Below are 12,276 nucleotides of genomic sequence, written 5' to 3'. Positions count from 1 at the left end.
GATTTTTTTGAAAGGGATGTTCAATCACATATACAGAATGGGTTGATCAAGCACATGAAGATAGAGAATAGAGCCAGAATAGAGATGAAAATATATATCTTCTTTTGAAGTGAAGTACATAGGGATGGCTTTTGGCTTGATCATTATTGTATTATTGTATTATCTCAGGGTATGCCAGCTGCCATTACAGAATACCATGCAGGAACAGACCACGTGTATCTGAACTGATGCTTGGCATCGGTAATTGACTAGATAAGAGCAAACAAATTGAAGCTTAATACTAGCACTGTGTCAAATAATTCGCTGTCTGTTTTTCAGCAGGTGGGGTGAAATGGCCACTGAAAAGGAAAAGAACTTCAACAAAAATTTCTATGGACAGGGTCTTAGTTTTATTCTACAGCATCTTAAAAATGGCCTCCACTCACAAAAGTACAGGGCTATTCATACACAGGCTCTCATGCCTGCAGCATTTCCTAGAATGCCTGTAGGACCTCACAACATCAATGTGCATTCTATATAGTGCTGCAGGCAAGAAGACCTGTATGTCAAGAGTCCCATATTTCGGGGGGGGGGGCTTTTGAATATGTAGCAGAACAAAAATAAAGACCCACACCTCTTGACAACCTCATACCATTAGAAAGGTAAGTGCAACTTCCTGCTCCCTCATTTCTCCACAATATACATTTCTTCTAAGCTGTACCTCTACCCTGGCAAAATAAGCAGGAAAAAATACTTTCTCTGAGACAGGTTTCAAAAAGTGTTTGGAAATTACACCTTTTCAATAGTAGTCCAACAAGATTAGACCATGTCACCTCACAATTATGGTGATTGCACTGGCTTCCAGTTACCAGTAGTTTTCATACCCAGTTTGAAGTACTGATTATGCCCTTAAAGGCCCTAAATGGCTTGGGTCCATTGGGGGAAGGGATTGTTTCTGCATCTCACTAATATCGAAAGTGTATTTGACAAGGATGGGATAGAGAGCTTTCCCAGTGGCTCTGCGCAAGCGTGAGAACTCCTTTCCTAGGGAGGAACATCAAGTTGTTTTTCTTATAGCCTTTGTCCAAGAGGAAAACACTTTGTTCGTTAGACAAGGTTTAGACCTGCTGTTGGCTTGTAGTTTTACTTTGGCAATTTTTTACCTGCTCTTTTAGCATATTCTGTGTGTGCACTTTACTCTATTGCATTCTTATATTTTATTGTTGTTGGGTGCACAGTTCAAAAAGAGTAAATATACACTCTCCTGCAGAAGTCAGTGTACAACAGGTTTTTAAGAAATGCCAGAACCAGAAACCATCAAACATCATAATATGAACCACAGTAACTGACTGTATACTAAAAGCTATCCAGAAACATCCACCAATACTACCTGCATCCACTTATTTTGTCTGGAAAAGAAATTCTTTGTGCTTTATTTTTGAACTGCATTGGTAAGAATTTGCTTTAGCCTACAAGAATAGTCTAGTTGCAAATTCACATAATTATACAGATTACTAAGTGAAGTATTAAAATGACTACATTTTACAACATTTTTTTCTATAGACATTTTGGTTGAAGGCTGCATGGCACTTAGCTATGACATTAAGTTTATATTGTGCTGTAAATGAACCATTAACATTCAAAAATTTAAAAATGGTGAATGTACTAATATACCACAGCTGCTAAAATATTCTGTTACACACACAGCAAGGTATTTTTTTTTCTATGGTGCTAGAGTTTAGTACCGAAGTGGCAACTCCTGGAAACATTTATTAAATACAGAGGCTGATAATGAAAGGATTTCTGCTACTGCCCTGAAGTACAAAATTCTACAGTACTGAATAACTTTAATGATATGCCAAACAGCAATTGCAAGTAATTTATTCACAAGGTTTTTATGAAAGTCATTACAGTTGCAGTATCATATCAGGTTATAATATTATTCATGGCTGTTGAGTAATCCATATGCTACTTTGTGACACATTTATTAACATAATTTTTTCTTGCACTGGAACTAACATTTTGTTCTTCTTAAAGCATGAGTGTAAAAGATGGTGTTCTCTGTATTTAAAGCAATATATTCAGGAACACCTTCATAAGCACAATGAAGAGCATCATTGTTCCTTGCCACTACATGGGCCTAGCAATGATTCAGGGATGTATCCAAATAAGTCATACTCATACTCACTAAAATCAGCGGGCTTAAGTTATTCATGACTAACTTGTCCATCAATTTCAATGGGTCTACTTCAAGTATAACTCTGGCCATATGCAATGCATGAATATTAAGGCTGTAATTTACAAAGACAACAGCACTAAAAACCTGAGTGTTAAGTGTTCATTTTGCTATAACAATCATCTCTATACATAAATGATGGTTATCTTCAAAGCCCCCAAAAGAGCAATAGTATTTGCATTCAGCAAAGATCCTATCAGGGTAAGTGTTTGGGAAATAAAGTTATAATGTTGTTCATATGGAGTCCATTAAGATCTTAGGATAAACGCTAGGCACAACTCAGGTTTTTTTCTGGAGTGTCATACTAGGATGCAAAGAATCATACAAATATTTTGCATACTTAAATAAATTTGGGCATAGGTTGCTCAAAATAGCCTCCCCAGCCTGCACTGCATGGCAAACATCTTTTGAAATAGGAAGTTTAAAAGCAATTTGTGATATGGCATGAGGTCTGGTGTTTGAACAAGTCCCATGGGGCACATACAACACTTGGGGCCTATTTAAAGTAGCTCTTTCAGTCATGTGTGTAGGGAACAGGAAAGGAAGAGGAATCTTTATTGCACACATGGAAGTCCCTTGCACCAGTGGAACTGCAGTGCTGGATATGACTCAGTGTATTAAAAAAGGTAATACAGACCTTTAAGATTATGCTGTCTGACCAAGGTAACATGCAGTACAGTTAAAACAGATTCATTCATGTCTGTTACACAAAGCTGAACACATTTTGTTCCCTCCCTTTTGCTCAAAGGGCAAAAATTAGTTTTGATGTAGTTTAGAACTGAAAATTTTCAGCAGTCAAAATGCTATCATGTATTCTTACTGTTCTCCTGTTTACAATTATTACTTTGATTGTCCTCCTTCTCACCCATTTGTCCCAAACTAACTTCCTTCTGTTTGTAATAAAATTGCAGCACAAAAAAAGCCCTAGGGAAATTCTAAGTCAGATAACTTTCTGTCATTCATAGGAGACAGCATCAGGAAAATCTTAAATTGTAATGGAAAGACAGGTGCTTCTGCATGCATAGTTGTTGGGCGAGGGACATTCTTTCTGTAAAGGTATGAGGAATAGCATGCCAAAGCAATAGAAAATAAGATGCACAACTCTTCATGTCTCCTTCAGGATACACTGATATGTGGCCAAGGAAACCTCTCTTGCAACTTACTAGGATAGGCTGAGGTTACATAAGACAAGGAAGATACTAAGAACATCAGTAATCACTAGAAGGCAACCAAGATGTGATTGATTATGTCAAACAAAAGCAGAGAGTAAAAAATTTAATCTTTCCCAAGAAATATTTTGACTTTGAAAAACTGGGCTGTGCCCTTTCCTCTAGTAAACAGAGAGCGTACTTCCTAATTAGATCAAAATGTTCCAAACTAGCCATGGGCCCCTGAGATTTCAAACGTGAAGTTCTTTAGTGAGATATTTAAGATGACCAAACAAACCACAAAATCTTGACTGCCATGGTTGTTAAAGCAAACTCTCTTCCAGCAACTACATTGTTTCAGGAACAATGGGTTGTAGTCAACTAATTTTTACTCAGAGTAGACCCACTGAAACTCATGGACCAAAGTTAGTCATGGCCATTGAAGTAAATTATAGTTGAATACAACCCAGTGTTAGCAGAATTTATGTGTTTTGCTGATTTTTAGGATACTTTGTATCAAACATCACTGTTCTGCTTCATCACAGATAATGCTTTGAATGGTGCTGATCTAACAACATAACAAAAATTGAGAATCCTCAAATGAAAAAATAAAATATTGGGCTTATTATAAAAGACAACTGAGAGCTATGCTGTCTGACTCAAAATACACTCACCAGGTTCAGTGAGTCTAAGGCAGGCATAGGCAAACTTGGCCCTCCAGATGTTTTCGGACTACAACTCTCATCCCTGACCACTGGTCCTGTTAGCTAGGGATTATGGGAGTTGTAGTCCCAAAACATCTGGAGTTTGCCTATCTCAGCCTTCCTCAACCTGGTGTTATCTTAATATTGTTGGACTGCAACTCCTTTTACCATTGGCTAGGTTGCCTGGGGCTGATGGAAGTTGCAACAACATCTGGACAGAGCCATGTTGAGAAAGGCTTTCATAGAACCATTATAATATAAAGGACCACACCATCTTTAAGACAATGCAAAGCAATTAATGCCAAATGTGCTAGAATCTAGTCTAGCGAAGTACTTTTTGATGAGAATTTGCCTCTTCCCCATAACCGTCAGTCACTCTTGAAGTGGGCTCGGAAATCCCCTAACAGTATATATAGGAAGCATTTCGAAACTGGAAACAAAATAGGTTGGGGCAATATGCATCCAGTGTTTTTTTAAAAAACACACACAAACCTCTTCTCCCTGCACTTTAAGAGAAATATAAGACACAATAAGAAAAGAGACCTTTTCCCTTTCTCACTCTTCAGATCCACCAGTCCCCCCTGGGTAGCAATAAAATTATACAGTATAGAGCTCACAAGCAGCCACAAACCCGAATCTTCTAGCACTATATGGTACAGCATGGGAAGGCTAGGGAGCGAGGAGACGTTCATTTCTCTTCCCTCCTCCTTAACTCCCCTTCTCCCCCTTAACTCCCCTTCTCCCAAGGTCTGAACTCCCCCAGGCTGCTGTTGCAGGCTGAATGGAGACCAGAATAGCAGCACTCATCTTAGAGAATGATGATAACAGCAGCATTTTGCTGCTGATGCCACTTGTAAACTTTCTAGAAGCAAACAATGATTTCTGTGCAAGGATTAAAAACTCAAATTCTCTCAAAGATCGTGAAGGTTAATACTTTCCATCTGTATGATATAACAATATATAACTTTGAGCTATAATTTTAAAATAAATAAGTGTGGCACGGCTGCTTCAGCATCTCTTGCAGAATGGTATCACAGAATATAAAGGCTTATTGTTAATTCTGCTTCAGTGTTTTAGAGAATGGTATGAAGCAACTATTTACAGAGGAATCTGAGGTGAATGCCAATGGCTTCTAGATGTAAGCAAACTTTATGTTTTAGGAATTTATATACAGCATAACCTACTCAATTGATCCCAGGGCAGTTTGCAAGATGTTAAAACACTAAGAAACAATAACATAAAAACAAAAAAAAGCAATAATATGAATTCTAGGAAATGCAACTGCTACCTCATAGTGAACTCACAGTACTTCCAATAATTGACTTTTAAAAATCAATTAAAATGTGCATCAGAAATTACTCAACTCAGTACTATCAGGATGCTTCTTAACTTGAAATTTATTACGAAAGAAAAATGTCAAAGATTTAAAAAGATTACTGGTTCTGTGGCATCTCTCATACACTACAGACTTCTTAAGAATACTATACTAATACAATCATAATGCAACAGAACACTAGGCACATTTTCAGGTGTAATGAGGTTTGTTCCTGAATGGTGATGGGCTATTAGGATAAGCTGCTGCAGTAGATATGGTAGGTTACATTGTGATACACCTGCTGAAGCATCACTTCAAGCTACCTGTTCAATGATATAATGAATATGTACATCACCTCCTAGATAAAAGTGTTAGAAATCGCTTTGCTTGCAGATTTTTCTTTAAAAGAAACATCTTTGTAACCATGGTTTTTACCTCTGTTTATTCCACCTTGCACAGTGCAATACCACTACAGCTCATTGCCAAATTATAATGGCTCAACTGGAGGAACTGAACCAGGGCCATAGCTGCAAAGGGCCCGTTTGCCCTGCTGGCAGAAGCAACACATGACTAGGTTGGTTGGGAACCAGCACTGACAGCATCATCAATGGCAACAATGATGTCAGAGCACACACACATACACACCCCACAGCTGCTTCTCATAATCATTAAGGACAAGGCAGCAGGCATGGGGCACACACACACATGCACACCACACAGTCAGAAAGATGTTGCAGAGTGGGCAGAAGCAAATACAGGAGGAAGTGGCTGCAGGCAGCAGCCATGCTCAAAAAGCATAGCGCACCAATGCTATGCTTTCGCTCTCACTGCTGCCTCAGTCTTGTGTACTGTTGTAGCTGCCTATCATTGTGGACTTCACTGCCATGCTGGTAACCAGCTGGCCACCTCCACCTGGCACGTGAAAGTGGATCTCCCAGAGCAGTAGCAAAAAGAGGAGCAACTTGCTGCTGCTAGCATAGAGCTGCCACTGAAGGCAGAGGAAAGTGTGTGGAAGACGCTGGTCCATGCACTGTATGTACAGTAGGATACGTTTGCTTAAATACTGCTAAGTGTGTGCATCTTTCGTCTGTGTCCACATTATTTCATTCACTCTGCAAGACTGCTGCCTCTAAAGTGCGCTGCTTTTGGTATGTTTTACTTGGAGTTAAACATTATTCATGAAATAAATTAGGCTTCCTGCTGGTGCTCACAAGGATATTATATATTATTTCATGGTAAACCATAAAACAAAACTATAGAATTCAAAATACAAAACCAACCAGCAAATACAAGCCATAAAATCATCAAACATCATACAGCAGCAGCATTAAAATTCCCACTGCTTGTACTTTAACTTGTTTTCTGCTGAGCTTGTTTGTGGAGCTGCACATGCTCTGAGTATTTCTTTGTAATCCACAAAAGCTTATTCCATAATAAATTTAATTCATTTCTAAGATACCACAATACTTATTTTGTGGTCTTATTTCATGCCTTTCTTAGGGGCATGGAGTCGCTTTTGGGGAACTACACTAGGGCTCCCAGCTGACTTAATACCCTAAACAACTATACTACAGAACACTTTTGCTAAAGAAATGGCATGAACACCCTATCCACAGTAAGTGCAAATGATCTTTCTCCCAATGTGGTAACAAGCATAAAATCCCCACAATTATAAAGTTCAATTGTAAATACCAGTAGACATTTATCAGTTAAAATCCAGATGTTAGAAGCATAAGACCTAGGCCACATTATGGAATACATCTTGAAGTACCAACCTTTGTACAATATATGCTAGTCTGAATGAATATATGCTAAACTACCACTCTGCTGAAGCTAAGCTGATCTGGGCCTGGTCAGTGCCAGGATGGGTGACCACCGTGTACGCTGCCTTGGCTTTCATGATGGAAGGAAGAGCGGATAGAAATGTAAGAAAATAAAGAATGTGGGAAAACTGAATCAAAGCATGGCTTAATTGGCATGGCTCCCATTGCCATTTTAATACCTTGTGTGGGTAATGTAACATTATTCTCCACTGAGGTGTGGTGTCTTGAATGATATATGATAAATTAATCACAATTTATGATTTCTCTTTTCTACAGCCAATATTGGGCTTGTCAATAATTTGGTTCCTATGTAAAGAATATATGGTATTTACTTCTTGAGTAGCACTGGTAGCTTATCAACAAGATGGAAGATAAAACATAAGCCTGCAAGTTGCTCCTTGTTCATATAAATGTCAGTACAGTCTGTATAAGAATAATCTATTTCTTTAACAAAAATACAAGAGACCTGAGAAAGTATCTGGACTTAATTTTCAAATACTTTGGAAATATCAGAGATTGGAATGCAACAAACTAATGGCCTCCAGATTCTTTTTTGGTAGTTCATAGACAAAAGGTTGAGGTGGAGATATGGAATGCTGTTAGGAGAAGGATACGAAGGAACTAAGGGAGGGAAATGTGTGAGAGAGATAATTTTAAATTTTTACATTTATGAAGTATTTCTGTAAACCATAACAATGCTTCAGTCTCTCTCTCTCTCTCTCTCTCTCTCTCTCTCTCTCTCTCTCTCTCTCTCACACACACACACACACACACACACACACACACACACACACACTCTCTCTGCTAGCACCAGCACAGGCAGCCACACCCCTGCAGATATACCCAACAAGTTGGTTACTGCATACCCAAATAATATATCTTACATGACCAGGCAAATGTTGTACAGTAGTTCCAGTATCCAGGGGACCACAATACTGCAAAGCTTATGACTGCTGCCCAGAAGTATTTGATAGTGCATGATTCACAAGAATACTATGTGTTAGGATGCCTAATTCTCACCAATTCCCATCCTTGAATGCAGCTCCATCTGACACATGCCATGCCATTCTGGAGGGTCCCTTGGCATTCTTGAGAGGATTTACAGGGAACCACAGTCTGGAAGGGGTGCTAAGAAAGGCCCACTGCTTTAGAAAAATTACATTCACAGAACTCTGTATCCAAACTTATATTTTTAATGATATACTCATTGATGCGAATTCAACTGACAGTTTAAAATAAATTAGCCCTGCACATGCATACACTCACCAAATAAGTTAAGTGGTGCAATAACCTTTGAAAACACTACTTATCTAGGTGGCCAGAGCTGTCAAAACTGAAAAAGTCAGTATTTTTAATTTTTTATTATTAAGCATTATTATTATTAGAATTAGAATTTATATACCACCCTATACCCACAGGTCTCAGGGCAGTTTACAGAATAATCAGGGCAATTTACAGAATAGCCCCTTCTTAAGCCATATCTAGGGACGCAGGTGGCACTGTGGGTAAAACCTCAGCGCCTAGGACTTGCCTATCATCAGGTCGGTGGTTCGAATCTCCGTGGCGGGGTGCGCTCCCGTTGCTCAGTCCCAGCGCCTGCCAACCTAGCAGTTCGAAAGCACCCCCGGGTGCAAGTAGATAAATAGGGACCGCTTACTAGCGGGAAGGTAAACGGCGTTTCCGTGTGTTGCGCTGGCTCGCCAGATGCAGCTTGTCATGCTGGCCACATGACCCGGAAGTGTCTCCGGACAGCGCTGGCCCCCGGCCTCTTAAGCGAGATGGGCACGCAACCACAGTCGGACACGACTGGCCCATACGGGCAGGGGTACCTTTACCTTTACCTTTTAAGCCATATTTGTGTGTGTTGATCCAATCCAACATAGATCACAGCCTGGGAACTGAATGAAGGCGTAGGGGCTGTTTTTGTTTTACTGAGTTCTTAGATCTGAATAATATAGTTCACCCTGAAAGTCAAAAACTATTCATTTGAACTAACTGCAAATTTAATCTTGCTATTTTAGCAAGAGGTACTTGCTCCATAAAAGTCAGGTTTTGATTTCTTTTGCTTAAGTAGGAAGTCAAGAATCTTGCAGAATCAAACGCTTTCATTGAGATACCACAAAATTATAGATCTATGTAAATTACAGCTATAAATTACCATACAAATAGTAACATTTAGACTTATTTCATTCAGATTCAATGTTAAATCGCTATTTGTAACTTCTACTGCTAAGTCTCATAATGGGGTAGCAAAACATCACATGATTCAATGCAAAAACGAATATATTTTCTTACTCTTTCTTTATAGAAATGGAAGCAGACCCATACAATTTCTAGGTGACATGTTAGAAACCAGAAATAGATAACACTGGCATTAGCCATGAACTCACTTTAGTTAGAATGGGCACAGTTTCAAAGTAATTTATCAAATTATTGCAGATTGCAACAGAAAGTACCATTTTGTCAATAAAAGAAAGTTGGAAGCAAACAACTGGAGCTCAGATTACAAGATGGAGACCAGAGGAGCCCCAGGCCCCTTACTTTTTGTGATGGCCCCCTTAGCAGTGTTTGTTTGTTTGTTTGTTTGTTTGTTTGTTTTTTACAGAAGGTACCAGGAGTAGAGCATAATCGATTAAAGGCAGAAGTCATAGGGCAAGATTCACAAATGACTCCCTACCTTTCTCCCCATAATTTGAATATTTCAGACCACTGAACAAAGACTTGGAAGCATATCTGGTCAACAATATGCACCTTCATCACTAAGCCACACATCATTCCAGCAATAGTGACAGCTACCCAAATAGGCTGTTACATGCTAAGGCAATGTTAACACCATATGTATGTAATATGTGTATACACAAAAGGGCAAATATCAAAAAGATTCCACACCCTAGGCTGCAAAGCCCACAGTCCAACCTAAAACACAGTGTGGGGCCTAACCAGCATTTTTTCTACATGAGTGGCGAAAACTGTGGAAAATAGGTAACATGAAAATGCTAAAACCAATAAATTATCTGATCAATAAATTATCTGATCTGTATAGAGAGAGAGATTATATATTGATTGAACAACAAATCAACTGTTAAAAACTGAAAGTGAACAGAATTCTTTTTTTCTATTGTTCTTTTCATTTTGGGTATTAGCTAACCAGAAAAGCTATTTAATTTTTGCTACTTCAGAATGTAATAGGAAGAGGAGCTAGATTTGTGAAAATCAGTGTTCTACTTGTAAAATAATGATTGGTTTCATAGCAACCGACACATGCAAAACCTAGGTTCATAACTTCATTATATATTCAAGCAACAAAGCTCTGTCAGAAAAAAAAACCCCTATTGTAGCATCATAAAAAAGCCAAAACAGCAATTCTTTATTTCCAAGATCTTGGATACTTTAAGGAAGCTTTCTAAAATAAAGTGTCTATGGGATGAAACAGATATGTCAACTGGTGAATGGTGACTACATTAAACTTCACTGAGAGGTGGCTCCCAGCTGCAGGGCAAATTCATTCATGTGGTATGGCTAGCTCAAGCAAAATTATACTCACTTTGCATGGCATTTCGATTCTAGTTTTAGATGGATTCCAATCTCAATAACCCACTTAGGGACATAAAGGGAACTGTACACGTCATAAGGCACATCAGATTATCCTGCCATAACATCAAATGGAAGGGAGGGAGGGAGGGAGGGAGGGAGGGATAGCCACAGAGCACTAATGCATGGGTAGGCAAACTAAGGCCCAGGGGCTGGATCCGGCCCAATTGCCTTCTAAATCCGGCCTGCGGGCGGTCCAGGAATCAGCATGTTTTTACATGAGTAGAATGTGTCCTTTCATTTAAAATGAATCTCTGGATTATTTGTGAGGCCTGCATGCCTGGTGTTTTTACATGAGTAGAATGTGTGCTTTTATTTAAAATGCATCTCTGGGTTATTTGTGGGGCATAGAAATTCATTCATTCCCCCCCCCCAAAAAAAAATATAGTCCAGCCCGCCACAAGGTCTGAGGGACAGTGAAGTGGTCCCCTGCTGAAAAAGTTTGCTGACCCCTGCTCTAATGGCTTTCGAGAACACAGATTAATCTCTCTTTTCTATTTGACCCGCATTCTTCATATGTTGCAAAAATATCAGTTGGAAATTAAGAACACCTGGGGCAAAGGCAATAAAAATCTATTTTCAAATAAACTCTTGAATACATATTACAATTTTGCATGTGAACATATGCTTACAGCACACAGAAGAGAGCCTTTCAGGAAAGCTTCATTTATTTATAAAAATATCTGTATACTGCAATTCATTTAAAAAAATCAAAGCGGATTGCAACCATTATAATGCAATAAAAGCCGCACAAAAATTAAAACAGATTACAAGATGACTATTATGGAAAATGTTTTTCTTAATAACAAAAACCTTGTGCTTACAATGTTCAAGCTACTGTAAAAGGTGCTAGCTTGCAGCATTCCAAATAAATCATATTTGCGATATGTTTTGTTACGGAAAAACCCTTAGCTAGATCTTTTGGACATGGTCTGCTAATTGGGATAAGCAATGCTGCACAGATTTGACCTAGTAAGAGGTTTAGAAACTGGTAAACATCTGCTTGTTTTCTTAACATTAGCATCTGCATGAACTGTACACAAGTATTTCTTATTCCCTGTGAGACATTCATAATACTACTTCTATCATGGTCCTCCAGCATACAACTTATTTTGGGACACACACACAGTCTAAGTCGTATAGTATCTCAAACAGTAGAAAAGGGAATTGCAAATATGTTTAAAAATGATACAAAACACACACCTAAGGTAGAGACCTTTTCAACCAGCTGGAAACACTTGTCACTTATGTTAATACATGTCATTTTATCATGCCTCTGGTTATGCTGTAAATGCAAGTCAGGAAGACAGAAACAGAAGGAGCTGAAAAGAGGATCTAATGTACCTAAGGTAAATTCATCTTTTTTTAAAAAAACACACACAAGGACCTTCATGGGGAGGGGAGAGGGGCACTATTACAAATTTATTATACTGGACGCTGATAAAGCCTGTCCTCAAGCCTTATTAGCTCCTGTATTTGC

The 12,276-nt window shown here is 38.7% G+C and overlaps 1 protein-coding gene across 3 annotated transcripts in view; it reads right to left on the bottom strand.

Annotated features, from left to right (window-relative positions):
• Positions 1-12,276, bottom strand: part of ATRNL1 (attractin like 1) — a 515,103-nt gene that overhangs the window by 472,802 nt on the left and 30,025 nt on the right. The gene's annotated exons all lie outside the window — the stretch shown is intronic.

Source organism: Podarcis melisellensis, assembly GCF_964234715.1.
Source record: "Podarcis melisellensis genome assembly, chromosome: 5".
Taxonomy (NCBI): Eukaryota; Metazoa; Chordata; class Lepidosauria; order Squamata; family Lacertidae; genus Podarcis; species Podarcis melisellensis.
This window is presented reverse-complemented; position numbering and strand designations above follow the sequence as displayed.